This window comes from Taeniopygia guttata, chromosome 25 (assembly GCF_048771995.1).
Source record: "Taeniopygia guttata chromosome 25, bTaeGut7.mat, whole genome shotgun sequence".
In the NCBI taxonomy this organism is placed as follows: Eukaryota; Metazoa; Chordata; class Aves; order Passeriformes; family Estrildidae; genus Taeniopygia; species Taeniopygia guttata.
In genome coordinates, this window is record NC_133050.1 from 2,965,278 (window position 1) to 2,992,968 (window position 27,691).

At 44.3% G+C, this 27,691-nt stretch overlaps 1 pseudogene; it reads left to right on the top strand.

The window, feature by feature from the left end:
- The window catches only part of LOC140680550 (nuclear pore membrane glycoprotein 210-like), a 42,942-nt pseudogene extending 15,742 nt beyond the window's left edge, over positions 1-27,200 (top strand).
- Positions 27,201-27,691: the final 491 nt, after the last annotated feature.

The following is a 27,691-nucleotide window of genomic DNA, read 5'->3' on the forward strand; positions in this document are numbered from 1 at the left end:
GACCATGAGTTTCTTCATGAAGGTCATGACCAAGTTTCGGTTCCTTCAGTGTCAGTGCCTTGTGTCACTGGCTAAATTTGAGGTGCATCTTAACTTATCATTGTTCTTGATGAGCACATCCAGTGTTGTGCTTTCTTGTGCTCTTTCTGATGTCTCTTCAAGTGACTGGACAAGTGCTTCGCTGTGATGCCATCGTTGATTTAATTCATGGCATTCAAGTTGTGTCCACAACAAGAGAGCTCTACCTTGAGGATTCACCGCTGGAGCTCAAAATTCATGCTTTGGATTCAGAAGGTAAGAGATCTGCTTGTAGGAAATTAAATAGATATTGAAAGTTCTAACTGTCTGATACATGCACTAGCTTTATTTGTCACACTGTTGATTGTTTGAAGCCAAGTGGAGAATTTTAAGGAGTTTCTCTGGATCATACCTGGTGAAGTTGTCTGTTCCTTTTTTTCTTTTGAGCTGAAGTAGTCTAAAGAATTTTGCAAAAGGATGTTTTTGTGAACAGTCAGGTATCTGACAGGAGGTTCCGAGGTGATGTTTGAGACCAACCACTTATTGCTCAATCTGTTTAACTACTACACAAACACTTCTGGGACACACCATTTAGGCTTACAAGAGTCAGTGCATTTGTGAATGCATTTGTTATTTAATAGGAGCAGAAAACTTCTGCTTTTTGTAGCATCAGAAAAAGAGCCATGATCTGATATGAATTCCATGCTTACAACAATCAAGTTTTGTGCACACACAACACTCCAAGCAAGGGAGTTTTAGAACAGCTACTGAAGGGAAATAATGTGTCAAGCGGCTATAAAAGGTGGAATTAACTGTTTTGGTTACTGTGCCCATCCCACCTGTGTTTGTAAACTGTGAATGTCAGGTGAAGTATGGTAATATGGTGATATGTTAATAATGAAAAGTAAATTTGTTTTTGTCCTATGTGCAGTGCTGGATTTGTGGCTTGGTGTTGTGCAGATTCAAGGGTACTTCATGGTTCTTCTTGTAGGGATAAAATAGAGAAATTTCCCAGGGAAATAGGTCATGGTTTATGTTCCAGGAAGACTCTATGCTCGTTCTCTGTTTATATTTTAATCTGGTTGTTTGATTTGTAGGAAACACTTTCAGCACTTTGGCAGGGTTGGTGTTTGATTGGACATTGGTGAAGGACCCAGAGCCTGATGGCTTCTCAGATTCCCACAACACTCTACGGTAAAGTAATTTCCTTTGGTCTCAAAAGTTGGTTCAGTCTGATGCGTAAAAAATACTTCCCCACATCTAGCCAGTTTACTGAACTGGTGCCTAAAATGATAATGTTAAGGGTCAGTTGTTTCAGTTTGGGTTTTTTTAACCTACTCAGCAGCCTGGGCACTTTGTTCTCTGTTTAATTTAACTGATAGTGTTAGTGAGCAGCTCTGGTAGCTCCGATGCCATAATTAGAAATAAACAGATGCAGTTGTTATCTTTCTGAAACATCTCATGCAGAAGGAAGATTTACCAGTAAGATTGTTATCTCAGGATTTCAGCAGAGTTTTATTTTTCGCTTTTGAAGGGAAAAAAGTCACTTTCCATTTCAGAAAGGAGCTCTCTGAGCCTTAAGAGTTTCAGGTGTCAGTGGACACTTAGTTCTGGTGTTGAAATAGGAGGATTCCTTGTGGGGAAACCAGTTCTCCTACAGAGCAGAATGGTTAACAGCCGACTTCCATCCTCCACCTGACACTCCAAATACGCTGCAGGTGGGATGGGGGGAGCCAGCAAGACTTTGCTCCTGGGCAAACACAAACTAATTTTGCAGCCTTACAGAAGCAGCATTGGCTGGGGAAAGCCTGCTAAGCCCATAATACACCTGAAGCTGCAGGTACAAGTGAGAGCCAGAATGAATAGCTTAGTGGGACTGGATATCCCAAGTCCTGGTACATATGGAGCTTTTTTTGTCAGTATAACTATTTGCTGATGTGATTTTAACCAAACTAATATTGATATATTCTCTACTGTTAGCATAACTATGATACCATAGAAATGTTCTACAAGTGGTACAGCTTTGCAAAATAAATCATAAATTGTCAGGAATATGTTAATATCCATAACTGTTCTCCATATGGCTCCACTGGTTTTTCTCTGAACGTGAACATGAAGCCAGGCAGATCATGTGCATACAGAAGGTGACACCATGTGAAATATGCTCCTCTTTCCAAAATTTCCTGTCATTTGCCCGTTCATGGCAAATTCCTTCCCTCTCTTTTGCCACTTTTCACTGAAATTTCTAACAGTTACTACAGGTTTTCTGCTTGCAGACTATTTTCATAGTCATTTGTTAAATACGTCCTGGCTTCTTGAGGGAGGTCAGAGTTGCATTCTGGGTTTGTTGAGCTATTGCTTTTATAAACATAAGCTTTGGGTCTTGCACATCAGTTCTTTTACAATATAGAGGGTTTTTGCAGTCTCACCTACTGAACAAACTGGAGAGGTAATTGTAGACAACATGTGCAGTCTTGTGATAGCTCACAAGCAAGCTTCAGACAAACTTACCTTTCACAGAAGTTAGCTGCAGATACCTCAAAGAATGAGTAAAATTGGGATATCTGGTCCCAGGCAAGTATCTTAAATCGGCTTAAAAATGGAAGTGGCTGGGAGTAGATGCTGGTGGTGTTTCTCTGTGGGTAAACAAAGGTTGGTTAACAATTTTCTGTTCACTTTGTGATTCACCTTTCAGTATTCTCAAGTTCTTAGAATCCACTTACATCCCACCTTCCTATATATTGGAAATGGAAATAGTTGCCAAGCAAGGAGATACCATTCTGGTGTCTGGAATAAAAACAGAGAGTTCTAAATTAAAGGCAAGACTTCAGGAAAGCATCTATAAGGTAAGATTTCTGGATGTCAGAGGGGAGGACGTATTTCTGAATGTGTGAATGAGCATCTGTTTTTCTATAGTCTCCAAAATGATCTTCATATCGACATGAATTTTTTCTTCATTCTTGCACTGTGTGCACAGAGCAGATCTCTGTACCATTCACTGTCCCTTGCATTTTGTTGTGACAAAAGTCAAGATGAAACTAAAGAGCCAAATAATAAAAATAAAATTACAGCAAATAATGGTTTACACTTCTAGATTCTAAATTCCTGCTTCATGGTCTGTTTTAAACAAATGAGCTCTTTTTAATGTGGGTTTTTTTGTTTTTTTTTTTTCCCCTCTATCAACAGAATGTACAGCCTTCAGAAGTCAGATTGCTTATTCTGGAAAACATATTTTTAAATCCAACATATGACATTTATCTTCTGGTGGGAACATCAATTCAGTACAGAGTTCAGAAACAGAGGCAATGGAAGATCACAGGTTTGTTCTATTCTCATTTATTTTTATTTTTTAATGCTTTGTGTGAATTTTTAACAGCTGAGAAATTTTTAATTGTGTTTAAACTACTATGTTAATGTTTAATACTGTTTTCCTAAGGCACACAGTGATAGAGCTGTTTAGTTCTTTCTGTCAAAAAAATTGTGACTCTTAAGAATATACTCTTGCAGATTTGTCAAGGATGTGGAGACAAGGGTAACTTAAAATGAGAGCTAACACTGTGATTTTAGTTGTTGACAGTCACTAAGGAATTGACTGACTTTCTTGCTTAAATCAAATTTAGATTAGTAACTTTTCTAACAGAAAATGTTTTATTGGCAAATGGATTTGCTCCACAAAGTGAAGCCTTTATAAATGTGGGTTATCTGGCTTTATGCCCATTTCAAAATGCAGTGCCTTGAGTTTTCTCTCCTTTTTTCCCTTCTGTCTTTTTATTTCGTTTGAAGCTGGAAATCACTTGAATGTTAGGTCGAAATACTGAGATGACATTAGTTGGGAATTGCAGTTTCACAGACATACAATTTGCCAAGAAACTCGTTTTGTGCGTGTGATGTCAGGACAGAAGTGCTATTTTTACAAGCCACTAGAAGTATTGATTTCGTATGTGCACTAGGCATCAGTAAAAAGTAATCAGCAATAATTAGCAGCAGATAGCCACTGCCACACCTGCTTTTATTGTTTCCTATGTTTTGTTTCACGTCCAGAAACAGCAATGCCATCAGAGCAGTAGGAGCTGCAGCTCCAGAACAACATCCTCCATCCCAAGGGACATCCCTCCCCACCATTTGCCAAGCTGGACCAGGCAACATCCACTGTGACTACATTGCAGCAGGGCCAAACCAACCTCATCCTGGTGCACAAGAGTATCCTTTCTTGGGAACGCTTCTCCAGCCACCACTCTGTGGCAGGAGACAAGCTTTCCACCCTTGGCAACACGGAAGGATCAAGTTATCCTCATTTGTGTCGAGTCTGGAAATCAGGAGCTGTGGAAAGCAGCACTGCTGTGAATTCAGTCTCAGCACAGCTGTCTGATGCCTTGGAATGCTTTACCAAATTAAGTTGGCAAAAGATCACTTAAATCATGTCTGTTCCCCTCAGTCACTGTAGAAATGTATGGGGCTTTATTTAATGTTTACATTTCAGTCCTTATATTCTCTAGTGAGATCTCTCCAAAGTGCTCGCTGTCCTGCAGTGAAGTGGGGAGAATGTTTATTTGCAGTGCACACTTAGCTTTAGAATAGCCACAGAGGCTTGAGGAGTGCCAGGAGAATGCTGCTCTTGGCTTGTGCTGAACCATGTGTTCCTTGACTGAGCCGCAGGTATCCGCACGCAGGGTGTGTCCTGGCTGCCCAGCAGCACTGTCTGTGTGGTAGCTCCTGCATATTTGGGTTGGTACTGCTGCAGTCTTCTGATTGAATAATGCAATTTCTGGCCTTGTTTCTGTGATTTTCATGCTGTATCTCCACGCTTCCGTTCAATGTTAGCTTTCACAGAAAAGGAATTTTATTCATAAAAGTAGCTCAATGTGAAATAGGTTTTATGTACTTTCTTTTATCTCTGTAGTCAGCAGTTTAAAATAATGAATGTTCATCTGCAGAGTGTGGGTACCAGAAGCAAAATGCTTTTCTCCATTAGATAAAGAGGCTGTTGTTTTGTGCTGTTCAATATTTCCTGTTTTGCAGGATTTACAGTTCATCCAGGTGACAGATGGGTCCTGGAAACGGGCAGACTTTATGAAATTACAGTTGACATGTATGATAAATCAAGCAATAAGGTGTATTTATCTGATGTAAGTTGAAATGTTTAGATACTTTTCTGTGACTGTCTCCTAAATCCTGACTTGCTTTGGAATTGAGTGATTTCTTATTTACATTGAGACAGGACAGTGCAAAGCTTGTTGTTTCTTGCCTCTTCATTTTTTCATTTGTTTTGTTGTTGTTACTTTTTAAAAACAAAGCACTCTGGGTGATTCATGTGAAGTTATTGGAGTCTGAAGTGCTGTAGAAAAAAAAATGGAACTTGGGCAATGTCTTTCAGGTTGGATGGGGCTTGGAGCAACCTGAAATCACCCAGTGCCACCCCTGCCATGGGCAGGGACACCTTCCACTGTGCCAGGCTGCTCCCAGCCCCAGTGCCCAGCCTGGTCTTGGACACTGCCGGGGATCCAGGGGCAGCCACAGCTGCTCTGGGCACCTGTGCCAGGGCCTGCCCACCCTCACAGGGAAGAGCTTCTTCCTTAATTCTATATACTAGGTACCAAATACACATAGTTCTTAAACTGCAGAGGAAACGAAATTTAGATAATTCAGTTGCAACAAGAAAAATTTTATTGAATTACTGCTTTTGAGAGTATTTGATCTAGGGGAATATTATTTTATTTCCCCATAATTGCTTTTTGGGATACAGATCTGAGTTTGAGCTAGAGCTTAGTAGTCTGCCTTTGAGACAGTATATTCATGTGTTCTTTTGTGTTGAAGAAGGAAAAAATTAGAAAAATACTGTAAAATATGAACTACTTAGTGGTATAAATATAGGTACTTTCATGTTAAATTACATTTAACATGAAATTTAAAAAAGAAACTTTCTGTGTAGTTAATGTCTCTAAAGGTAAAATCTTACTGAAAGACTGAAACTTCCACAGGGAGGGTTCTAATCAGTTTCAGCAGTGTGTCTTTGAACTGTGTTATTAAACAGTTTGCTTACTGACTTCTTGTTGTATGTTTAGGGCTTTCTGTCCTCCACTGACGTCAGTACCTGTGGCAATTTCTGTTTCATGTTTTGGTTTTAGAATATCCGAATTACTACAGAGCTGTCCGGAGAACACTTTGAGGTGCTGCAGTCCTCTCTGAATGGGTCCTATCATTATGTGATGGCTGTAAAGGCAGGTCAGACCACAATTGATGCTGCACTGACATCAGTAGTTGACCAGGTGTGTCTTTGTGAAAACTCCTCTGCTTCACTGGCAGGCCTAAAATTAATTGAGCTGTGCAGTAGTGACTTCCTAGCAAAAGGAAACCTAAGAATTACGTGGGTCTGAGCTGTCTTTGAACAGATTAAGAACCAAATTCTAAAATCCTTTCTTCATGAAAACTGTCAGTTGAGTCAAAAGAGGATTTGCTTAAATTAAAGACTGTGGGATTTTGCTCCCGAGCATGTGGCAAACTCCTGTTAGGGCAGTGGTACACGGCACTGATTTCTTTTCTTGGGGCAGATCCTTGTGCTGGGCAAGGGGCCTCTCACAAGGCTGAGGGAATTTTACACTTTATTGTGGTAGGATCATCACTCATACCCTGACCTTGTTCTGCAGTCAGTTACATCGGGGAAGTTTGCTATCAATTGGTAAGTGACCTTAAACTCTGGAATGACAATTTGCCAAATGTATCAGCCTGCACATTTCTCCAAATTAATATTCATTAACTTTCTGCTGGTTGGGCAGGCTGCTGAATGTATGGCTAACTAGGGCACGTGGTGTGGAAGTGAATTGCTTTTGCTTGAAAATTAAACACTTGAACCCATTTGCTGTAAAATCAATTTAGTGATTCCTTGAGCAGGATTTAATAGCTCCTTCAATGTGATACACCTCAGTCATTTTCTGTGTCAGAGATGTTCTCTTCAGTGGAAGAGCATCCCTTGAGAGTTGTTCTTCCCTCAGAACTGCAGCAACACTGTGTTGTGCCAGAGGGTCGTAGCACTGCAGTGACAGCAGAGCTGTGAAGGCCAATGTTTGGGAGGGAGGGCTGAGCAAGGGCGCTTTCAGGCTGAATTTTGTACACAGTGGGATGAGCAAAGAGTAAATATAGGTGTTGAGCCTCCAGATTGGTTCTCCAAGGGAGGTCTCAAAATAGGAGCAATGAAAGACTATCTTTTTTCTTGCCTTTTAAATTAATGTGGGCACCTGGATCTTCATAACATCAGCGCTCATTTAGTACAGTGGCACACCTTGCTGCCAGGAGCTATTTGCTCACTAGGAGCTCTGTTCATAAGTGGTCCTAAATAGTTTTCCTTCCTCTCTGAGGTGTTTTCAAGGACATGTCTGTACCTAAGGACTAAACATTAACTCTGGGAAGCTCTGCGGTGCCATTTATAACACCGTGGTTTTGCACTTTGCAGGATGGAGGTGTTCATACCTTACCAGTTCCAGTGAGAAACCAGCAGGATGTGGAGATCTATGTTCCAATATTGCTTGTACCCAGCATTCTGATGTTTCCTTGTCAGCCAAAAGCAGGAGCCTACCAGTACACCATCCAGGTATGCCAAAGAAGTACCCAGCTGCTGGGTGTGTAACTCGGGCAGGCGCACTGAGGCCTGACACCACTGAGCTAGGGCTGACTGTGGATACTTCAGGCACAGTGGCATCCAAAATGTAACTTGGAGGAACTTCATGGGACGTTAGTTACAGGAGTTAATATACAGTTTTAAAAAAGCACCAAGAAACCAACAAACATAAAATCCCACTGACTTCTACCTCTTGTCTTCCCTTCCTCTCTCCCTCATGCATGCACCACACACCTATGCCTGGAATGGTTGGGAATTCCAGGAGCATCCCATATGCAAAGATCCACAGCAATCATTAGAGGCTGCCCTTTGCTGGCAAGGATGGGAAATACGAATGGGAGTGTGAAGTGACTACAAAGAAGGGCATGACAAGTTTAATTAGCATCACTTTGCCAGCCTTGGACATCAGTATTCCTCACTGGCCACACGCCTTGTGCTCCTAATACAAAGTTCCAGGGAGGCAAAGGCCACAGCTTATTTACAGAAGGGATGATTTCCATGTTTACTAGGTGTGCGTTTGCTCCCAAGTTGTCGGTTATTCCTTTTGCTTCATGAAGCAAATGGTTTGTATGCCAGTATCCAGTATCTCCAGTCCAAGTAGGGAAAAGAAAGTTGTGCTTTCTCAGCCCAGACTCTTATCCCAGGCCAGTGATACCCAGACCCTGCACTCAGGTGTTGGATGCACAACTCCTACCTCTCCCTTTTGGCATAAAGTAGTGCTCAGTGTCGGATCTGTGTTAAGTAAACTATATGCAAATAGGCAGCAGGACACTTGGTGCCAGGCTCTTCTCCCAGGTAACAAGGGATAGGATGAGAGGAAACATCCTCATGTTTAGATTGGATATTAGACAAAGTTTTTTTCACAGGAAGAGTTGTCAAGCCATGGCACAGGCTGCCCAGGGCAGTGGTGGAGTCACCATCCCTGAAGGGCTCAAAAATTATGGGGTATGGGACCTGAAGACAGTGGTGGACTTGATAATCTCAGAGGTCTTTTACAGCCTTTCTGATTCAGTGACTCCATGGAGAGAATCAATCTCACAGGATTAAATTGCATTCTCCAGTGTAAGTCTAAGGGCAGCTACACTGAGTTAAGCCCTGCATAACTCTACTTGTCTGTTCTGTGGGATTAGTTTGGTTTACTTCATGCTATTCCTGACCACACCAGCAGAGTGTGGTAAAAATTCTTAGTACTAAATCTGCATTTGCAGTACGTCATAATTCTGCTGGAGTTTTCCCAGTAAAGGAAAGGAAATGTGGTTTTGTTTCCTACCTCTTTCACGGTTCTGTTCTCACCTTATCTTGCATATATAATGAAGTATTTCACTAGAGAACATTCCTTCATGGTACTGCAATAATTTTCTCGCTGTTCTTACTTTACTCTGATGTTTTTCTATAAAAACATAGAAACCTTTTTCTCCCAAGATTTAAATTTTGCTGAAACTGAGACCTTTCTTCTGGTCTCTAGATTCCACAATACAACTGGTCAACAGCATACACACAGCTCAACTGTTCCTGCCTCTCCATCAGAGTTTGCCTCCCACTGCATAGCTTCAGTCAGGCTATTTCAAATGGGTGAATAAAGTTTTTCTGAAAATAAATTGAAAGGGATTTTTGGATCTAGCCAAATTCTGTTTATAGCTGAAGTAACTCGCTCCAGAAGGTACCAGAATGCCTGGCAGGTTTTCCTTTGGCAGCTATCTGGTTTGTTGGGGGTTGCTGTGTTCATACTTGTGCCAATGAGATGGTTCCTGTTGCCCTCCTTCGGCGCACGCATGAGAGGTGCAGTGCAGCTGTGCGAGGTGGGCACCTGGAGGTTCCTGGGGAGGGCACTGCTCCCAGGTAGCAGTGTGGAGCTCCCTGCCAGGCTCTGGCTAATGGTGAAGCTGCATGGGAAGCTGCTTTACCCTTCCTCTCCTCAGTGCATACTGACTGTCAGAGACAGAAAGTGTAGTGAGGCGTCTGGGGTTTATGGCAGGGACCTGAGTCTTCATAGTTATTAAGAATTGGGTATTTCTGTTTTATGTTTTCTGCTCATCTCCCTGTTTCAGCTGAAACACCTTTACAAATATGCTGAGCCCTTGGATTCTTTCAGCCTTTCTCACCACATCCCATGCATCTCCTGTAACACACCTCTGCCTGTTTATTTGTCTGTGTCCTTCTGTAATCAGATTGTGCATGTGCTCTGAGAAAGGAAGAAGGGAAATGACCCTCCTCTTCATTTTCTTTTTTTTCTCTTTCCCTGGTAAAAATTACTAGTTAAGCTCCTGCATAATTTAGATTTGTTTGTTTTCCGCACTGTCCCTCTAGAGAAGATTTATCACCTTGTTCATTTTTAATTATGAAAAAGGTTAAAGGAAATGCTGAGGAAGTTAAAGAAATTAAAACAATACACATTTTAAAATGGCTCCAGTGTTCACCTGTGTTTTACTGTGATGGAATATTTGACATTTGTTTTGGTGTGTGAAAGAAGCTGAAATTAAAATGAAAGGTAGAAATCTTCTCATCTCTCTATTGCCTATTAAGTTCTGAGGTGTTATTTTATTTGTATGTCCTATTCTCAGTGCATTCCTGGTTTTCACACAAGATATCCAAAGCTGTGGAATGTGAAAACCATGTACTTGATTAAATATTTGAAAGATTTTTCCCTCTGTATTTCAGACTCAGGGTGGAAGTGGCAACTTCAGCTGGTCCTGTTCTAACCAGGCAGTAGCCACAGTGACAGTCAAAGGAGTACTGAGCACGGGGAGCGATGCTGGGGTCAGCATTATTCAGGCGTTCGACGTGCGGAATCCGCTGCTGTATGGCGAAATGAAGGCAAGAGATTCATTGTTCAGTGATTGTTCTTGAATGTGGCTTTTGGAAACAGCAAAGGCACTGAGAATGCCATAGGCAATCCCCTTCCATTTCCTGCCCTGTGGCAGGTTAAGTGATTTGTTTCACTTTGTGCTTTAGGGAATCCAACCCTGTTCAGTGCATTAACTTGACTCCCATTTTTGCCCCTTCCTGATTTCCTTGGCAAGCCTTTTTTCCTGCTGGAAGTTTTAAGTGCAAGAAGGAAATGGTAATTAACTCCTGGCCTGGCCATCTAGGCAGACAAGCCAAACTAAAAATTCATTCTGTAGGGTGATAGGTGGGTGTTCTCCCTTGATACCAAAGGGTGACAGTTGTTATCGGGATGTACAAGGAAATTTCTGTCTGGAGAAGTACCTGAACTGAGCACCATGCTGCAGACAGACTGCAAATACCCGAGTTGGCCAAGAAAAAACAGTAATTTGGGAAAATTAGGAGAAAATGGCAATAAAAAACATAGCTCCCAAGAGGGATTTTGTGGTGTCTCTGTAGACCATCCCCTGTTCTTAGGTCATTGTGGTCAGTGTGTGTGGTTTGGAGTGAGGAGAATGCAGGAACAGTACATCGGGTGGCCCCAAAGGGAGGGGTGTGACATTAATTAAAATCTGTTCAGAATTTAGCTTACACACTCGCTCTGAAATAATTCTCTGAACAGCCTGAGATGCTGCTTTTTAGCAGCGCAACAGTTACCAGCTGGAGACACAGGGAGGAAGATTTTTTCAGCTTAAACTTCTTATCCTCAAACATAAGTCAAAGCCTGAAGACAGCAAGAAACCTTCTGACCATGCGAGCTTTCAGAGCAGTGTATTGCACAATCTGAATAGGTTATTTTTGAATGCTTTTTTTCCTGTGTTAGGAGCTGCTTTCTGTGTGGAACAGCTCTTCAGAGTTCTGTTTACTGACCTCAGTTTTTAGTAGTAGTAGTTTTAGGAGTAGTTAATACACACAGATTACAGCTTTAATTCTGTCTCATACAGTTTGGTATCCTGAAGCCATTTGCAGAAGATTAAGTAGTTAAGATCCTAACACAAGACCTTAACTTAAGATCCTTAACTTAAGTAGTTAAGATCCTGCAAATAAAAGCTGTGATTGCTATGAAATCTCTGGTCTGAGGTAGATTCTTTAATGGACGCTAAACCTCTCCCAGGTGGTGATGATACCCCCTGGCGATAGCACACAACAGTCCACACTTCAAAGTCAGTAAAGCAGAAGAGAGAATGACAGGAGCAGCAGTAAAAGGGAAGCTCACCAAGCTGCTGTGGGCTTGGGCTGGCGTGGAGCAGAGCAGTGACCCAGCCTGTCCCTGTTCCTTCCCTGCAGGTGTACGTGAGCGAGCCCAGCGCCATGGAGTTCACTTCCTGCCAGGTGGAGGCACACGTGGGGCAGGTGCTGGAGCTGCCCCTGAGGATCAGTGGCCGGACCAGCGTGGACAGGGGCGAGCTGGTCCCCCTGAGCGACTGCTCAGCTGGAGCTGGGGGTGGAGCTGGAGAACCCTGGCGTGTTCAGCCCACTTGAAGGTGCTTTAACTCCCTCCCTGGTTTGGAAGTTAAATTGGTGACAGGTCACACCTCTCCCAAGTCACCCTTTTCCCTTAAATCACTGATTCATAGTTCTGTACAGTATCCCCACAGAACTGCCAACCTCAGAGGGGAGGGGAACCGAGTAGTTTTATTTTGAGGATAGATTTGCTTTTTTATGCAGAATGGTTTGAGTTGGAGAGACCTTAAAAGTTCTTCCAGCCCCACCCTCTGCAATGGGCAAGGACACATTTCACCTGTCCCAGGCTGCTCCAAGGCTTGTCCAGCCTGGCCTTGGCCACTTTTAGGGATCCAGGGGTAGCCACAGCTTCTCTGGGCACCCTGTGCCAGAGCCCTACCACTCTCTCAGCCAAGAATTCTTTCCCAGTATCCTATCTAAACCTGTTCTCTTTCAGTTTGATGCCATTCTCCCTTGTCCTGTCCCTACATATCTTTGTAAAAAGTTCTCTCCATCTTTCTGGTAGGCACCCTTCAAACAGCTGTGTTGAATTTGATGGACAAGCCTGGGCATTTCTTTGCAAATAAGCTCTTGTATATTTTTAATTTATCTGACAGGAAGACTTAGGCCAACTGCTGATTTTTGCAGTGGAGTGAGACTGAAGGCTGAATTTCAGGGGTACACCAGGCTGGTGGTTGTGTACACCCACGGGCACGTGCGCCTCAGTGCCAGCATCGCCATCGCCGCTTATCTCCCGCTGAGAGTGAGTCTGCTTCCTCTGCTCCTGGAGAGATCCAGGATCCAGCACTGAAGAACCTTTACATGAGAGGGAGCAGGTTATGCAAGGAATAGGTTTGAAAAACTGAGGTGGGTGGGTTTACATTCCACCACTGGCTGGTTCAGTGAAGAAAATAAGAAAGAAGCTGAGTCCAGGGTCAGTAGATGGAAATACAGAAGAGGCTGCTTTCTTATTTTCTTGCCTCATCTGCAGAAGCCTAGCACTGACTGCAGGCTGAAGTCTTGAGTATTTCACCATAGCTTTCCCTCAATATGGAAAAAATGTTAGTGCAAATACTACAGATTTGTGTTTATAATGAATGTAATGTGATGTTGTGAAACAGAAACTGGAAAGGTTTTTGTGCACTAAATGTCAGGTTAACTGCTGTGGTGGTGAACAGCACAGGCTGTCCCAGGGATGCACATCAGTGCAGAATTTGTTAGACAGGTTTGAAGTAAAACTTGTGTAGGAGAATAACTACACACACAGAATTGTTCTGGAGAGAGCACTGGCAAGTGAAAGTACAATTTGACGTAATTTCATCCATTTTAAATACTTCTTTAAAAGTATAGCAGAATACTATCTCTCAGTGCTCATAAAAATATATTAAGGATCTCCCTTTTGCTGTAATTCTTCATGAGAGAGATGTGATTAAAATGCAGCTAAAACTTGTCTTTGGATCCGTTGCTTCCTTTGAATCTAATCCAGCTGGACAGAATCCTTGTGGCTTTTGGTGCAGCTCTGTTTTTCACTAAGTGTGCTGACAAACCACTGCATGGGAGAAATCACAGTCTTATCCAAGTAGAGCTGTTCCATTCAGAAGGAGGCTTATTTTGCAGAGCACAACCAAACAGTGTACATAGATGATTAATTTTCAATTAATTAATTGATTACAGGCTATCGATCCACCATCAGTCGCTTTAGTGACTTTGGGTTTCTCTAAGGATATGTTGTTTGAAGGAGGACCGAGGCCATGGGTCCAAGAACCTTCCAAGTTCTTCAGGAACGTTGCTGCTGAGGATGCAGAAAGCATTGGCTCCTCTTTACTTGAACTTCCCACACCTCGAAACAGCAACTAGCACCGGGTTAGGGTGCTGTGCAGGAGCCTGGGAGAGCAGGTGAGTGCCAGAAGGGCTTGCTGTTGCCCTCCATCAGGTGCTGAGAACTGGCTCCAGACAGATTTATGGTGCCATATGCCTGTTATGTAGCTAGATGCTTTTATAATGAGCCAGTAAAGAATTTGGCTAAGTACCTTGTTTATGCATTTTGATGCAGATCTTAGAGTGAGCATTTCACAACATTACATTAAAAGTGGTTTATGATGGTTTTTTTTCAGTATAAACCCAAGTTGTGGAAGCCTTATGTTGTGGGATGCATTGAACATCCTAATGAGTGCAGGTTCATTTTACATGAACAGGATCAGAGCAGAAGGTTACTGAGCAGGCTGACTCCTCTGTCTGACCTGCTCCTCTTAACTGTGTTACCTTCCAGTGTAATTCTGTTTATTCTAACAAATGGCAGCCCCAGGAATTGACTGCTCTACTCTCTGTGCAGCCTTGGTGAGCATGACTGTGCTCATTTTCCACTTGGTTTTGTTCTCTGCAACATACAGAAGTGATTTCTCCTGCTTTATTCACCCTCCTCAGCCCATGAAGCTTTTAGCTTCAGTATAGTATTCTTCTGCAATTCTGCAAGGCTTAAGCATTTTGGTTGGGCTGCCAAGTTCCACTGATTTCCTCAGTGGACACTTTGCAAAGTGGAGCTGTTCCTGTCAGTGCAGATTCCAAAGGAACGGGCCTTGGTGTTGATGCGCAGGTCTGTGCAAGGCTGGCTGTCCCCAGCACATCACACCTGCGTGGCTCTGCCCAGCACCAGTGCGTGCGGGGATGGGGCAGGTGACCAGAGCTGCCTCAGCCTTCTCTGGTTTTATATCCACTTCACTTTGCTGAAGGCTAAAAAAGGAATGTAAAATAAAAGATAAGATGTTTTTAAATACACTGAAGTGACTATAAATGTTGCCTTTGGGCTGGTCTGTTCTCACTCTGCAAGAACACCTGCTGTTTCCTTTCTCAGTTACATGAGATTTGTTGTTTGAATCAAATTTGATAGTCATGAACATGAACACCGAGGAAAGAGTTCCCAGGAACAGTACTTTCATAGCGATAAAGAATTGTTCTTGAGGTGTGCTCCCTCTTTTGCATCTTCCTGTGTCTTAATAGTGCTGTAAATCCACAAGCACTGTATTTTTGCTTTTCATTCTGATATCACAGTGTAACTGAGACCTGTGGAAATACAGCATGCCTGAACTAAACTCTTTCCTCATTTGCTGCTTTCAGGTTATTACCTTAACAGTTGGGAGCAGCCCCACAGTCACCAGCCCTTTCCCAGTGGTTGAGCCCACTGCCGTGAAGCTCATCTGTGCTCTCCCTTCCCGGCTGGCTTTGATTCCTGTTTATGGCAGCCCTCAGCTTGCTCTCTCCTGCCCTTTGCTCCAGCAGAGCAAGCAACTGGTAAGCCTGGGAAGTGGCAGGAGAAGAAGGTGTTCTTACAGCTGAAAAATCAGTGTTTGGAGCTCCATGTGTGAAACATGGCAGCTGCTGCAAGAGGAGCAGTAACTGGTGCTGTGGCCACACTGTGCCCTTGGGGGCTCCTGCACAGAGCAGGCTGTGGGAGTCCTGCAGTAAATGGACAATAGATATGTGTAGATTATCAGGCATAGGGAACTTTGCTATTCTGTTTTTCTTGCTAACGGGTGTTGCCACATGTTGTCTGCTGAGTAAGCCATATTTTGTTGTGTTAATATTCCCCGGCAAATGTAAAAGTCATCCTCCTTCCCTAAAATGAATCATTTTAAAGAGCTTCTATGTAATAACAAGAGGAGATGGAGACTTCTGTGTATTGTTAGCCACCCCAGAGCTCACCTGCTTTTCTGTCTCCATTATGTGTCAGCTTACCTTGGTGCACTGCTGTTGCTAATGCATTTCACCAAAGCAACACCAGAATTTTGAGCTTTAACAAACAGCGCTGTTTGTCATCATTTATTTGAATTTTAAAAACAATTTCATTGAGCTGTGGTTCAATTCTGTTGTTGTTGGTTTGGGGATTTGTTTTTTTTTTTAAGGTAATTCACTGGCTAAAAAAACCCCAAACCCATGCTCCAGTAAAACCCCCTTAGAGTTCAGAGATTCACAGAATGCTCTGAGTTGGAAGGGATCATAAGGATCATGGAGTCCAACTCTAAATGGCCCATACAGGACTTGAACCTACCTGGTGTAAGCAGCAGTATGCTCTGACCAGCTGAGATAATCTCAGGGCTGTTGGAGCACAGCTGAATGCCTTGCACTTGGCTCCTTTTAACAAACGTTCCTTATGCATTGATGTTGTACAAACCTCATGGAACTCAGCATATGTTTTCTTTAATGATTAAAAAATCCGGTTGTATCGGTTCAGTTCAAAATATTCCTTCTTTTTCAGGTTCCTGTTTCCAATTACCACAATCCAGTGCTGGATTTGGCTGCCTATGACCAGCAAGGCAGGAAATGTGATAACTTCAGCTCCCTTAGTATTGTGTGGGAATCCACAAATAAGGCCATTGCTCGTATTGAGACGGAGCTGCCAATGGAGCTGACTCTGAAGGAGGAGGGCAATGGTCAGAAGAAAATGGAGGGTATGAGTGGGCTGAAATGAGCATTTCTTTGTTTGACGGTCCAGATTAAATCTGTTTGGCAGTGTCTCATCTTGATTAAAGAAATTACTGTAATCTGCAGTCATACTTCAGTTTAACATCAATGTGCACTTTTTAGTGTGTGCTATTAAAGAGAGGAGAAAAAAGGAACCAAGTCCAATGTCTAGAACCTGTCTTGAGAGAGAAAGCTCTTGTCTGATGCGAATGAGCCTAGAGGAGCTGAATATATTTCTCATCTTTGTTGCATTCTAAGCTTACAAACTGTGGTAGTTGACCATGCGTTTGGAACTGCTGCCATCTCTGCCACTGCCACTGGATTCCAGCAGCCCCACCTGAAGGCAGCCAGAGCCCAAATACCGGTAACAGTACCTGGGGGGATTTGCCATTTCCCTGTGGTCAATGCCCAGTGGTCTGGTGGCTTTATTTCCTCCACACACAGTACTGTACAAATCAGGCAGCTCCCTGGTGCAGTCCGGTTCATTCTGCAGAGGTTTGATACTGGTTCATGGTTTTCCTGCTTTCCTCTGCACTAGGTGCTGCTATCCAAATCAAATTTGTCCAAGTCCTTGGGAGTTTTTTAACCATCTGAACAAGGGCATTGCAGAGAAGTGTTTCAGTTGGTTTTGTTTCAGTTTAGGGTTTTTTAATGAATTGGTGACTCTCTGCTGCTTGTCCTTCATTAAAGCAGCCATGTGCTTCATGCAGCTGTCACTGGGAAAGCAAATGGATTATTGCCCCTGCAGAGCTGGGTGGGAAAGTTCTGCATGAGCAAAGCAAAAGCTGACTGATTCCTCATATGGACCATGTGTTAGTCTGGGCTCTTGTGGGAATCCAGGGCTTCCCTCTGGCTGCCCTGGCAGGTCTGGGACTCTGGCAGGGGTCAGGAACCCCCCTATACAGAGCCCCGAGAGACACTGTCTGTGATCTCTGTCCATGGAGAGGAGTTTTCAATCTTACAGGATGAATTACAAGCTCTGAGTGTTTGATATGAGTAATAATTAAGTGTGACACAGGTGCAAAAGTAAAATTTTAGGTTTCTAAATTAGGGGTTCAGAGGGGACAAGATAGAGAAAATTAGGTGTGTCTTGTCCTTTTCCTCCTTCTTCATGCCCTCCATGTTTCACTGTGGTGTTGGCATTTTTCTATTGGTTTAGGCTAGGGACACGCTGTTCAACGTAGATAATAGATATTGGCACATTATTATAAATATAGTACACGTAGTTTCTGGTATATAATGTTTGTAACATCCCACTGAGGGCAGAGCCCCACACGCTGCCCTGCAGGACAGACCTGCGGCAGGGCAGCAGAACATGTTAGAGATAAGCAAGAATAAACAACCTTGAAACCAGCACAGACGAACTATGGCTTCTTCTTTGGCAACGGGGCAGAAAGACAGAGACTTTCTACAATCTCGGAATCACCAATACCCACAGATTCCGACAGGCTCTGACTGATGCTCTCTTTTTTTTTTCCTGATGCCAGCCATAAGCACAGGCTCTCATTTTACAAGTCATTAGCCACTCCCTGAAATACTTAGCTAGGGAAGAAAAACAGTAAAAGGTAATGATGATGAACAAAGAGGGCAGGTGTAAACAGCTGGCAGTTTTCTGTTTATGTCACTTTTGTAAACTGAATATAAGGGCAGGTTTCAGCCTGTGGAATAACCTGGCATGTGCAATAACTGACTCTTAAAATATTCTGCTTCCTAACTGGAATGTCTGTTTAATCTTGTTAGCAAGATTTAAGTGGATTTGAACAATATGCAGTACCTTGAAAACATACTTGAGGCAAAAAGTTAAATATGCAATGAGCGGTTACAGGATTTAACTCAAAGCAGGTAGCAGATGGGCACCAGTAATGTGAAATACTCTGTGGGCCAGGTTCTTCTCAGCTTGGCCCAGGTGTGGCATCTGCTTAGTAAATTCTTTGAGAGGTGATCTTTTTTGCCACTTGGTTCTTGACTTTTCTGTGAGGTTTCCACTCTTCTCATGTTGGGAAAGCATGGTGCAGATGTATGTCCCCTGAAAAATTTGACTATGGCTTAATGAGAATTACCGCAGAGACGCAGTTACTTTGCTGCTGAAGTTATTTGCGATATTTGGTTGTGTTTCTTTTTTTTTTTTTCTCTCTTAGAAATCGAGCTGTAATATGGATACTTGATGTTCTACAATAATTTTGTAGTTCACTGTGCTCTGCTTTGTTAAACCAGTATTATATATTCTTTCTTATTTTTCGAAATAATTAGTAAAGAGGCTGCTCTAAACTTTGCCTTGAGTTCAGAGAACACTGGCATATTCTTAAGTTCTATTCTCTGTGTTTAAATTTCGGAGGACTCTGTAGATGTTAGTCCTGCTGCACTTTGTGGGCTCATGAATGTGTTGTTTTTTTCAAATGAGGTGACCTGGGTGCATTTTTCAAGTACATCAGCAATGGGCTGCTCTGTTCTCCTTTCAAACCTGCCCATTCTCCTTTCTTGCAGCCAAAAACACAAACAAAAACCTAGTAGATGGGATATTAAGATGTCTTGACTGTTGTTCCATGTTTAAGTGGAACACCCTATTATGTCATTAGGGAAAGATCACATCCTTTCCACATCAAGGAAATAATTCTACTAATGAGGTGAAATGGGTACAGAGTACTGACTTCCTCTAGAAATCTTTTTCCTTTTCTGAGCTAATGTTGCTATGAGTGAGTGATTAAAGCTGCATTTAGTCCCGTATTCATGTACTTACACTTAAGGAAGAATTTCTTTTGGTGGCCTGCTAAGAAGCATGAAAAGATGAGTTAGAACTAGAACACTTTGTGCATTTTCCTTATCATTCTGTATGACTTGGGCCCGTGGCTCAGAGTTAATATCCTGTCTGTGCTTGTCAGACATCATTCACTGATTCTGCAGTGCTGGGCCCTTGTCCTCTGCCTTGGCCGGGGTGCAGAACAGAGCAGCCCTGAGGATGCCCTTCCCTGTGCTGACTGACTGAGGCCTCTGGATCTTGTGGGCATCTCATCCCTCAGCCTGTGCTCTGAGCTTTGGTTGCCTGCTTTAAACATCCTCCCTGCACACACAGGACTCTGGCAGTGTTGTGCCTCTTTCTGTAACTGCTAACATTGTTCTTGCAGCACGAGGCTGTGCTCCCAGGGCCTGCCACCATTGAAGTGATGCTTGTGGAAGATGTGGAAGTGAGCCCCACTGGGCTCTCCATCTACAACCACCCTGACATCCAGGTGAGGAGTTACTCTGCTGCTTTCCAGCTGCAGGGAGGAAAACATCACACATTACAGGGGGTGTGTGAGGAGACAGCTTTACTGGAAAGATACAATCTTAATTCAGGATGCTTTTCTGGTTTTGCAGGCAGAACTTCTCCTCCAACAAGGTTCTGGATATTTTTTCATTAATACCAGTGTGCCAAATATTGTAAGAGTGACACATGAAGAGACTCAAGGCATTGCTTTGGTGAGTGCAGTATTTTGTGGTTTTACACCTTTTTGCCAACCAGGTTATTGTTCTGCAGCTTCAGCACTCCTGGGCATTTTGCAGCAGGTGTGAATAGAGAGGCAGTAGCTGCATTTTGGATGTGTTTGCCTGTCACGGTTGTGCTTCAGGCAGGGGATCTTTGCACTGGCACTTTCTGCTCTAGTCTCAGGTACAGGAAATTGTTTCTTTACAGCTTTGATGCACTTGTGTTCCCTGTATAAGGTAAAAGCCAGTTCCAAGTACTTCACCCATTACAACTTTGTAGTAAAATGTTCCTGATTTCACAAACACACCACAAAGAGTAACATGACAGAATTATTCAGAAGCTACCCATAAGATTAATTGGTTTCCAAAGTAATACTGGAGTATTTGCTGTGGGCCAGTAGTTCTGAAGGTTTCAAATTCTTCTATCCTACAGTGTTGTTTCAGGGTATTTTAAAATCACAGTATTGCATCCTGGTTTTGTGAATGAATATTTATTAAAGAGTTTATTCTGATCTCCATATGAAGTTTCTAATGCACTTTTCCACTAGAAGATGCCAATAAAGTGCAAGTGTGTTTGACTTCATCAGGCCTGGGATATGAAATGCATTCTGCAGTGAACACCAATAAAACTCTGTGTTTGCATTGCTGCTTTCATTAGGAAAGAACTTGAAACAAAACAAGTTGCTCTAAAGAGTGGTTTTTATAAATGTATCAATTACAGGTTTGTCTTTTAAAAAGTAATGCTGATAAAGTTGTGAAATAATGATAACTAAGGTGGAAATTAGAATATCAAAAGAATTGATGGAACATCTTAATTGTCTCTAACTGATTTAAGTGTGAGGTGGGAATATTTTTTCCAACTAGGCACAGGGGTGAGAAAAAAAGTAGAAGAGATGAGGAGTTTTTTGTACATAGTATATTGTTCAAACTCTTAATAGTTTTTTAGTCCGGTCTCCCTGATGGGTTTAACTGATGTCCATGAGATAGGTTCAGTGGTCTTGTCTGGAATTCAGGAGTGGAGCAGTGACAGCAAGACAGGCTTTGTGAAGTGTAGGAAGAGATTTAACTGCCTGTCAGATTAAAGGAGAGAGAAGTCCACATTAAACACATTTTTTAAAAAATGCAACCCCACACACATTTGGCAGGTTTGTTAGCCCTGTGTGCTGTGCTTGGGTTACATCCCAGTACAAGCCCTGGGTTTTTCCATGGAAGCAGCAGAATGGCCTGGGAAATCAGCAGGCTCTGTAAGGCTGCTGCCATGGCAGGTACCAGTGCAGCCAAGTTGACAGAGGATAAGTTGGCAGTAAACTCTTGTGAGAAACTAAATTCAACTTATCTGGAGCAGTGATTCTCAGACTCTTCAGTGGGACTGCCAAGGAGGAATTCTGTAGCTCTCCCTCTGGTTTTGACACAGCAGCTTCTCTGGGCATGGGTGGGTGGTAGCAGGGGAAGAGTGAAGAGTGGCCACCAGTGCAATATCCCTGGATACTGGGAGCCACTGGGCACATAATGGGAGAGGAGAACAGCAGAGTTTGCTGAGACAGGAAGAGTTTTAAAAGTTGCAGTAGCCCTGCTTGCCTTTTTCCCTGTTTGCTTTCTCTGGTCTCACAGCCCAGCTGAGCTCCATTCCAGCTCCCTCCCTGTGCCACTTCCCCTGCCCTGCTACCCAGCCCCTGTGTTAGCCACCCTCTCTGGGAACTGCTGCTGTTCTGGAAGCTGACCTTTATTAAAACTTCACATCCCTTTCTATTTTGAGGCAGAAACAGGAGTAGTGCCCTCACAGAACAAAATGTCAGCTTTCCCCACTGCTCTGCTGCTGGCTCCTGTGGTGCTGCTGGGCAGAGCTGAGAGTTCACTGAGCTCCTGTGCACTGGGGGGCCTGTCCATCTCCCCTTGTTCAGAGTCCAGAGCACACAGCAGGACACCCGACTTCACTGCTCCCTGGCCAAAGGGAGCAGAACAGCTGGGATTGTCCTGAGGTCTGTGACAAGGTCAGGGAGTTGCAGGAGAACTGCAGAGCTGATGTGAGGAGCAAGGTGTGGCTGCATGGCCTTGGCAGAGGGGACTTTGGAATGGGTGCTTAGTTCTGAGGGCTTGTGTTTGGGACCAGAGGTCTCTCTCTTCATTGTTTTATTCTCTTTATCTGTTAAGTGTAACATTCTCTTTCTTTAAAATAAATGTAATAATAGTTTTATTAAAGAAACACCTGATCTGTCAATTGTCCTCTTACTTGCCAGGATCTACCACCAGGTTTTGGCTGCTCATGAGATGAGAAGCAGTGACAGTAGAGTACAAACCTTACATGAAGCAATACCAGTGCTTTACAGGCATAATTTTTGTTCTCACTTTTTTTTCCCCCTTATCGCTTTGGTTTTCACTCTAAGAAAATTTTGTTGCTCTAAAGGATTTGTGTGTTTTTTCTCCTGATGGTGGGAGGGTAACAGGATGCCAGACTGTTCCAGATGAAGAGCTGGTAATTCACTTGGTGCCTGGGGGCTGTTTGCACTAGCTCAGTAGCTTAATACTTTTTACATACATTTTAGAGCTTGATTTTTATTTCGGTGGAAGGATTCTCCTTGTGTAAGCTTGGAGATTTCTGCATCCAACTGCTTCTGCCCTGAAAGTGATACAAATTTTATCCTGTGAACAAGAGACAAAAGAAGTGCTATAAGGCAGTTTTCTTTTGGCATTGCAGGTGCAGCCTCTGCTCCCAGGATCAGTGACTGTAATGATTCAAGACCTGTGTCTGGCTTTCCCTGCCCCAGCTGAAGCTGAAATTCATGTGTCTGATATCCAGGAATTCACGTGTAAGTTGTTGGCAAGGTCAGTGCCTTGGAAGCAGCATTAGGAGCTGATCCAGCCTGCCCTGACTCCTGTGCTGCTGGTCCTGAGCACAGAGATCACACATGGACAAGATGCTACAACAGAGAACACCTCCCTGTGTCTCTGTTTCTCCCTCCCAAATTTATCCCTTCAGGTTATAAGGGTCTCAGGGTATCAGGTATCTGTTCGTGTTCTGTGTGGCAGAAATCTCAGCTTTTGCATTTACATAGTAATATTAATCCCTAATTTATATGGACATGCTCATTTACATTTCCTCCTGTTTAAAGTGCATGTGAGCAATTCTTTTAGGAGTAGGTTTTGCCCCAGGGCCATTTTCCATATGTCAGGCTTTAAAACTGAACAGAAGAAAGTCCAGCTCATTGCTCTTGCCAGCTTGGGTGCACCTTAAACAAAAGAAGTGTTTATATTTCTGGATGTTTTAATTATGCCCTTGCCAGCTGAAGGACCTGAGTTCATTCATTTCATCTGACACTAACTCCAGCTGGCAGGGATTAGTGTTTAAAATCAGTGCTAGTCTAACCTTGGGGCTCTAACTCCACTAGCCTACTACAAGTATAATACAAAATCAAGTGAAAATTTTTATGCGAATAAATAAGAGTGGTGTGAATGCAAAATGACTGGATATATCTGTTTCAGGTGGAGATTGGAAAAACAGTTAAAGCTTATGTCAGAGTTCTGGATGACTCAAAGAAACCTTTTCTGGCAAAATACTTCCCTGTCATGGATCTCAGTCTCAAAGCAGCATCTCAGTTTGTCTCACTTGTGTAAGTTAATGGACTTTTGAAATTAATCTGTGAATAAGAATTGGCAAAAAATGAATAAAGATATTAGGTTAAAGGCATGGTAATACACAACGGCTGAGAGTCTTTTTATTTTCTTTTTGTGAAGCCTCAATTAGCTGTTAAAAGGTAAAATATTATTTGTGAGGGAAGTTTCCTGAGCTAACAGCCTGAATGTTGCTGGCTGATGAAGGAGACTGCATTCCTCCAGTGTGATGACTGATGAAGCTTTGTGCATCTTGGAAGCAGTGACTTGGCAGAGAGTGTCAGGTGAAGAGTGCTGTGTGAAGGCACATCTGATGTTATCAAACTCACTGTGTCTGTTGCTTGTTTCATTTTCACTTCAAGTATTTAATGTTTCAATAAAGCACAGTTTGCAAAGAGCAATCATGTGTAAAAATGTGATAATTTCCTCAACTTTGCTTCAGACTGTCACTTAGCCTTGTGGTAAAACTGCTGGTCACTAAATGAGTCCTTTGCTTTGCTATTTGTAATTTACACAGTAATTTACTATCTCTTTAATGGATTTCTTTGCAGCCCCCTGAGGGAGGCTCCGGATGAGCACACTGCTGCTTTCCTGGTGTGTGGGATGAGCATTGGGCAGACGAATCTGATGGCAACTGTGGCTGACAGAAGAGGACAGAGACTCAACTCTGCTCCACAGCAGATTGAAGTAAATAATTTCAGATAAGATACAGGCATAAAGAAAGTCTGTGCTACAATGGAACAGGAATACATACATTATGGTTACAGTATAGTAATCAATTTGCCATAAAATTCATTCTGTCTGGAAGCTGACCTAATGCCAGTCAGATTTCAGTGTTGTTTAACTCAGATGAGTTAAATTTCGTCATGCTCAATTTACTGTGATTAAGCAACTAAAGAATCAGTTGTACACTTGTACTGTTTTGTGGTGTCATTTATCTGACTGAAGGATCCTGAACACGGGTATTCATATTTCTGTTTTTAGGTCTTTACCCCATTTAGACTACTGCCAAGGAAAGTGACCCTAATTATTTGGGCCATAATTCAGATGAGGCATCGTCTTACATATTTTCTTTACTTTGTAATTTCTGTTGTAAAATGAATCTTCATAACTGAATTTTCAGCAGGAAATACTCAACTTGACATTTATCTGCATTCACACTGAATGGACTGACAGGCTTGTTGGAGAGGGGCTTTGGGCAAGGGCCTGGAGTGACAGGACACCAGGAGTGGTTTCAACCCAACGCAGGGCAGGGCCACATGGGATATTGGGCAGGAATTGTTCCCTGTGAGCGGGGGGAGGCCCTGGCACAGGATGCCCAGAGCAGCTGTGGACGGGTCTGAGATCCTCTGCAATTTCCCAGTCTCTGAGCAGATCAGGAGGTGCAGCTGTTTTCACAAGGGAGTGCTCTGGCCCAGCCCCAATAGCCTGGGCATTCTCCTGATCTTTACCTGTGAGTTTCACAAGCATTGCCTCCTGAAGATGCCACCTGTCCAATGGGGAATGTTTCCATCTGATCCAGCTGTTCCTCTTCCTTTTTCAAGTAATTGACCAAACGCCTGTGCAGAAAGAGGCACTTCCTGGAGGAGGCAGTGGGTCAGTGCCAGCCTCTGCTGCAGGAAGGAAGGCGATGCCAAGCACGGACACAGGCATGGGCACAGGAGGTGATTGCTGTGCCGGGCTCAGCCCTCGGCGGGGCTGTGTGGCAGCAGCTCTTCCCCCAGGCCCTGCCCTTGCACGGCCCAGCAGCAGCCAAAGCTGGAGGTGCCTGGGCTTCCAGGCCTCTGGAGCTCGTTCACAGCCCCGGGGAATCGGGACTCGTGCACCAACTATGTCTCTCCCTCTGCAGCTGCTCCCGCAGCCGGCCCTGAGTGCCCAGAGGCCCCAGGCACAGGAGCAGCCCCGAGCGGGAGCCCTGCTGTGAGCCCAGGGCCAGAGCCAGCCCTGGCACACAATGGAAACCTTCTCATCTTGGTTTGCTTCTAGATGGGGATGCCCCAAAGGCTTCTCCATTAGCCTGGCGGTATGACGCTTTGAAGCCCTCTGGGCATCCTGCAGGTATGTTCTCAGTGTCTCATAATCATTGACCATCTGGAAGGAACCAGGTGACAGAAGCTCCTGTGCCTGTTCAGTTACAGGCATTTCTGCAGAGAGGATCTCTCCAGCTCCTGGGATGGATGATGTGCACCAACCCAGCTCCCATCACAGGGGTGAGTAGTGTGTCCCTGCTGAACCCACAGGCTGAGCAATGGTTTTGTGGGGTCCATTCCTGGGAAATGGAACAGCTTTCTGTTAAGATCCTCCAACAGGAAACACCAACCAGATGGTAGACAAGAAATCCCAGAAACCATTTGAAGTCATGTGGAAAATGCTGAAGGAAATGGAACAGGCAGGACAAGGTGGGTGCATTTCCCTCAGCCTTCCCCTGGGACTCAGCAGCCGGGGCCTTTCCCTGCACATCTGGACAGGCCCTGCCCGGCACAGCGGGAAGGGATCCATGGCAGCCTCGCTGCCCCACTGCTGCTCTCCTGGCCTGCAGGGCTGTTTCCCAGCCTGGGCTGGCTGCAGCTTCTCCCCAGCCTCTGCAGGAAGGCATTTGGCACCAGCTGACACGGACCCCAAACTGCACCATGGGCCATGCACACCCTGAAATCCCCTGAAGTTTCCCTGTCTCTGAGCACATCAGGAGGCACAGCTGTTTGCAAGGGAGCGCTACTCACTCGGGCATGCTCTGGCCCAGTCCCAACAGCTTGTGCCTTTTCCTGATCCATATCAATGACTTTGACAAGCATTGCCTCCTGAAGATGCGCCCTCCCCTAAGGGATACAGCCTCACCTGCTCCAGCTGTGCCTTTCCCTTTCTTCCAAAGTAGATGGAGAAGCTGTGCTGAAGGCAGTGTTTCCCAGAGGAAGCAGAGATTCTGTGCCAGCCTCTGCTGCAGGAAGGGAGGCGATGCCAGGCACAGTCACAGGACGTAATTGCTGTGCCTCTGGGCCTGAGCCCTGCTGAGCCTTGAGCTGCCCTCTCTGCTGCTTGGCAGCGTGGGCACAGCCCGGACAAGGCTGGCACAGCCCAGAGGAATTATTATGCCCAGGACACTCCGGTACTGAGCAGTCCTGCTGGGGTCCCTCTGTGGGAGACACGTCCCGAGCTCTGGAAGTGACTGCACGGGGTGCCCATGGTGGGGAAAGGGCAGAGGGGGAGAGCAAGGCTCCAGAGTGTCCTGAGAGGGCCTGGCTATGTGCCATTGGGCTGAGGGATTTGTCCCAGCAGTAAGAGGGCAGGAGGGACAGGGGGAGGCAGGGATACCTGTGGAACTGCCTGCTGCAGTTTTCCCCTGGGCTTTAGGGAGGGTTTCCTCTGTGGGAAGAAGAGAACCCCCAGGGCCCCAGGCTGCTCCAGCTGCCCATCCATGGATGTTGCCAGGGCCTGCAAAGAGCATGGACAGTGACCAGGAGCAAGCCCTGAGCTCCCCAGGCCCTGTGCTCCTTTGGCCTTTTCCATTCACATCTGGATCCCAAGGCCTTACCCAACCCCCTTGCAAGTACTCAGATCCTAAAGGCAGAAGGGGACCACAGCACACCAAGGAAATGGTTCTGATCTGTGCTCACTTCTAGATTTGGATGGCGACTTGGATTATTATGAAGCCGTGGTGGAAAATGGCTTGAAGTTCTTGGAGGATGTTGGAGGCAAGTTTTCAATATGCCTTTCCTGAGACAAAAATCAGAGTCAATGTGACAAGAGCTCACCCATCTTCCACTTCCCTTAACATCATCCCAGGGTTGAAGGAATCTGGAAGCCTCGCCCTGCTCCCTTTCTGGAGCCCTGAGTGATCCCACAGGATCACTGTCAGTGGGAGGAAGGAGCATTTAGCTGTCAGTTTTATTCCTGTGTGCAATGCCAGAGTGTCCTTCCGTGTGCTCTGTGCAGCCCCAGAGAAGAGCAGAGAGGGAAGGGGCCGAACCCAGGGCTGTGTCCTGGGGCTGAGCCTTGGGTGCAGCCTGAGGATCTCCTACATTGTCACAGGAGCTGTTCTGTCCTGGCTTTCTTTGCAGATAACCCTGCTGGTGAAAGTGATCTGGCTTCCCAACCCACGTTCAGGATGGAGGCTCTGGGAGATGCTGAGGGTAGGTCAAGGCCTTTCCCCCTGCGAGAGCTGCCAGCTCAGAGCCCAAAGCTCGGCCAGGGGGGCATCGCTGCAGGTGC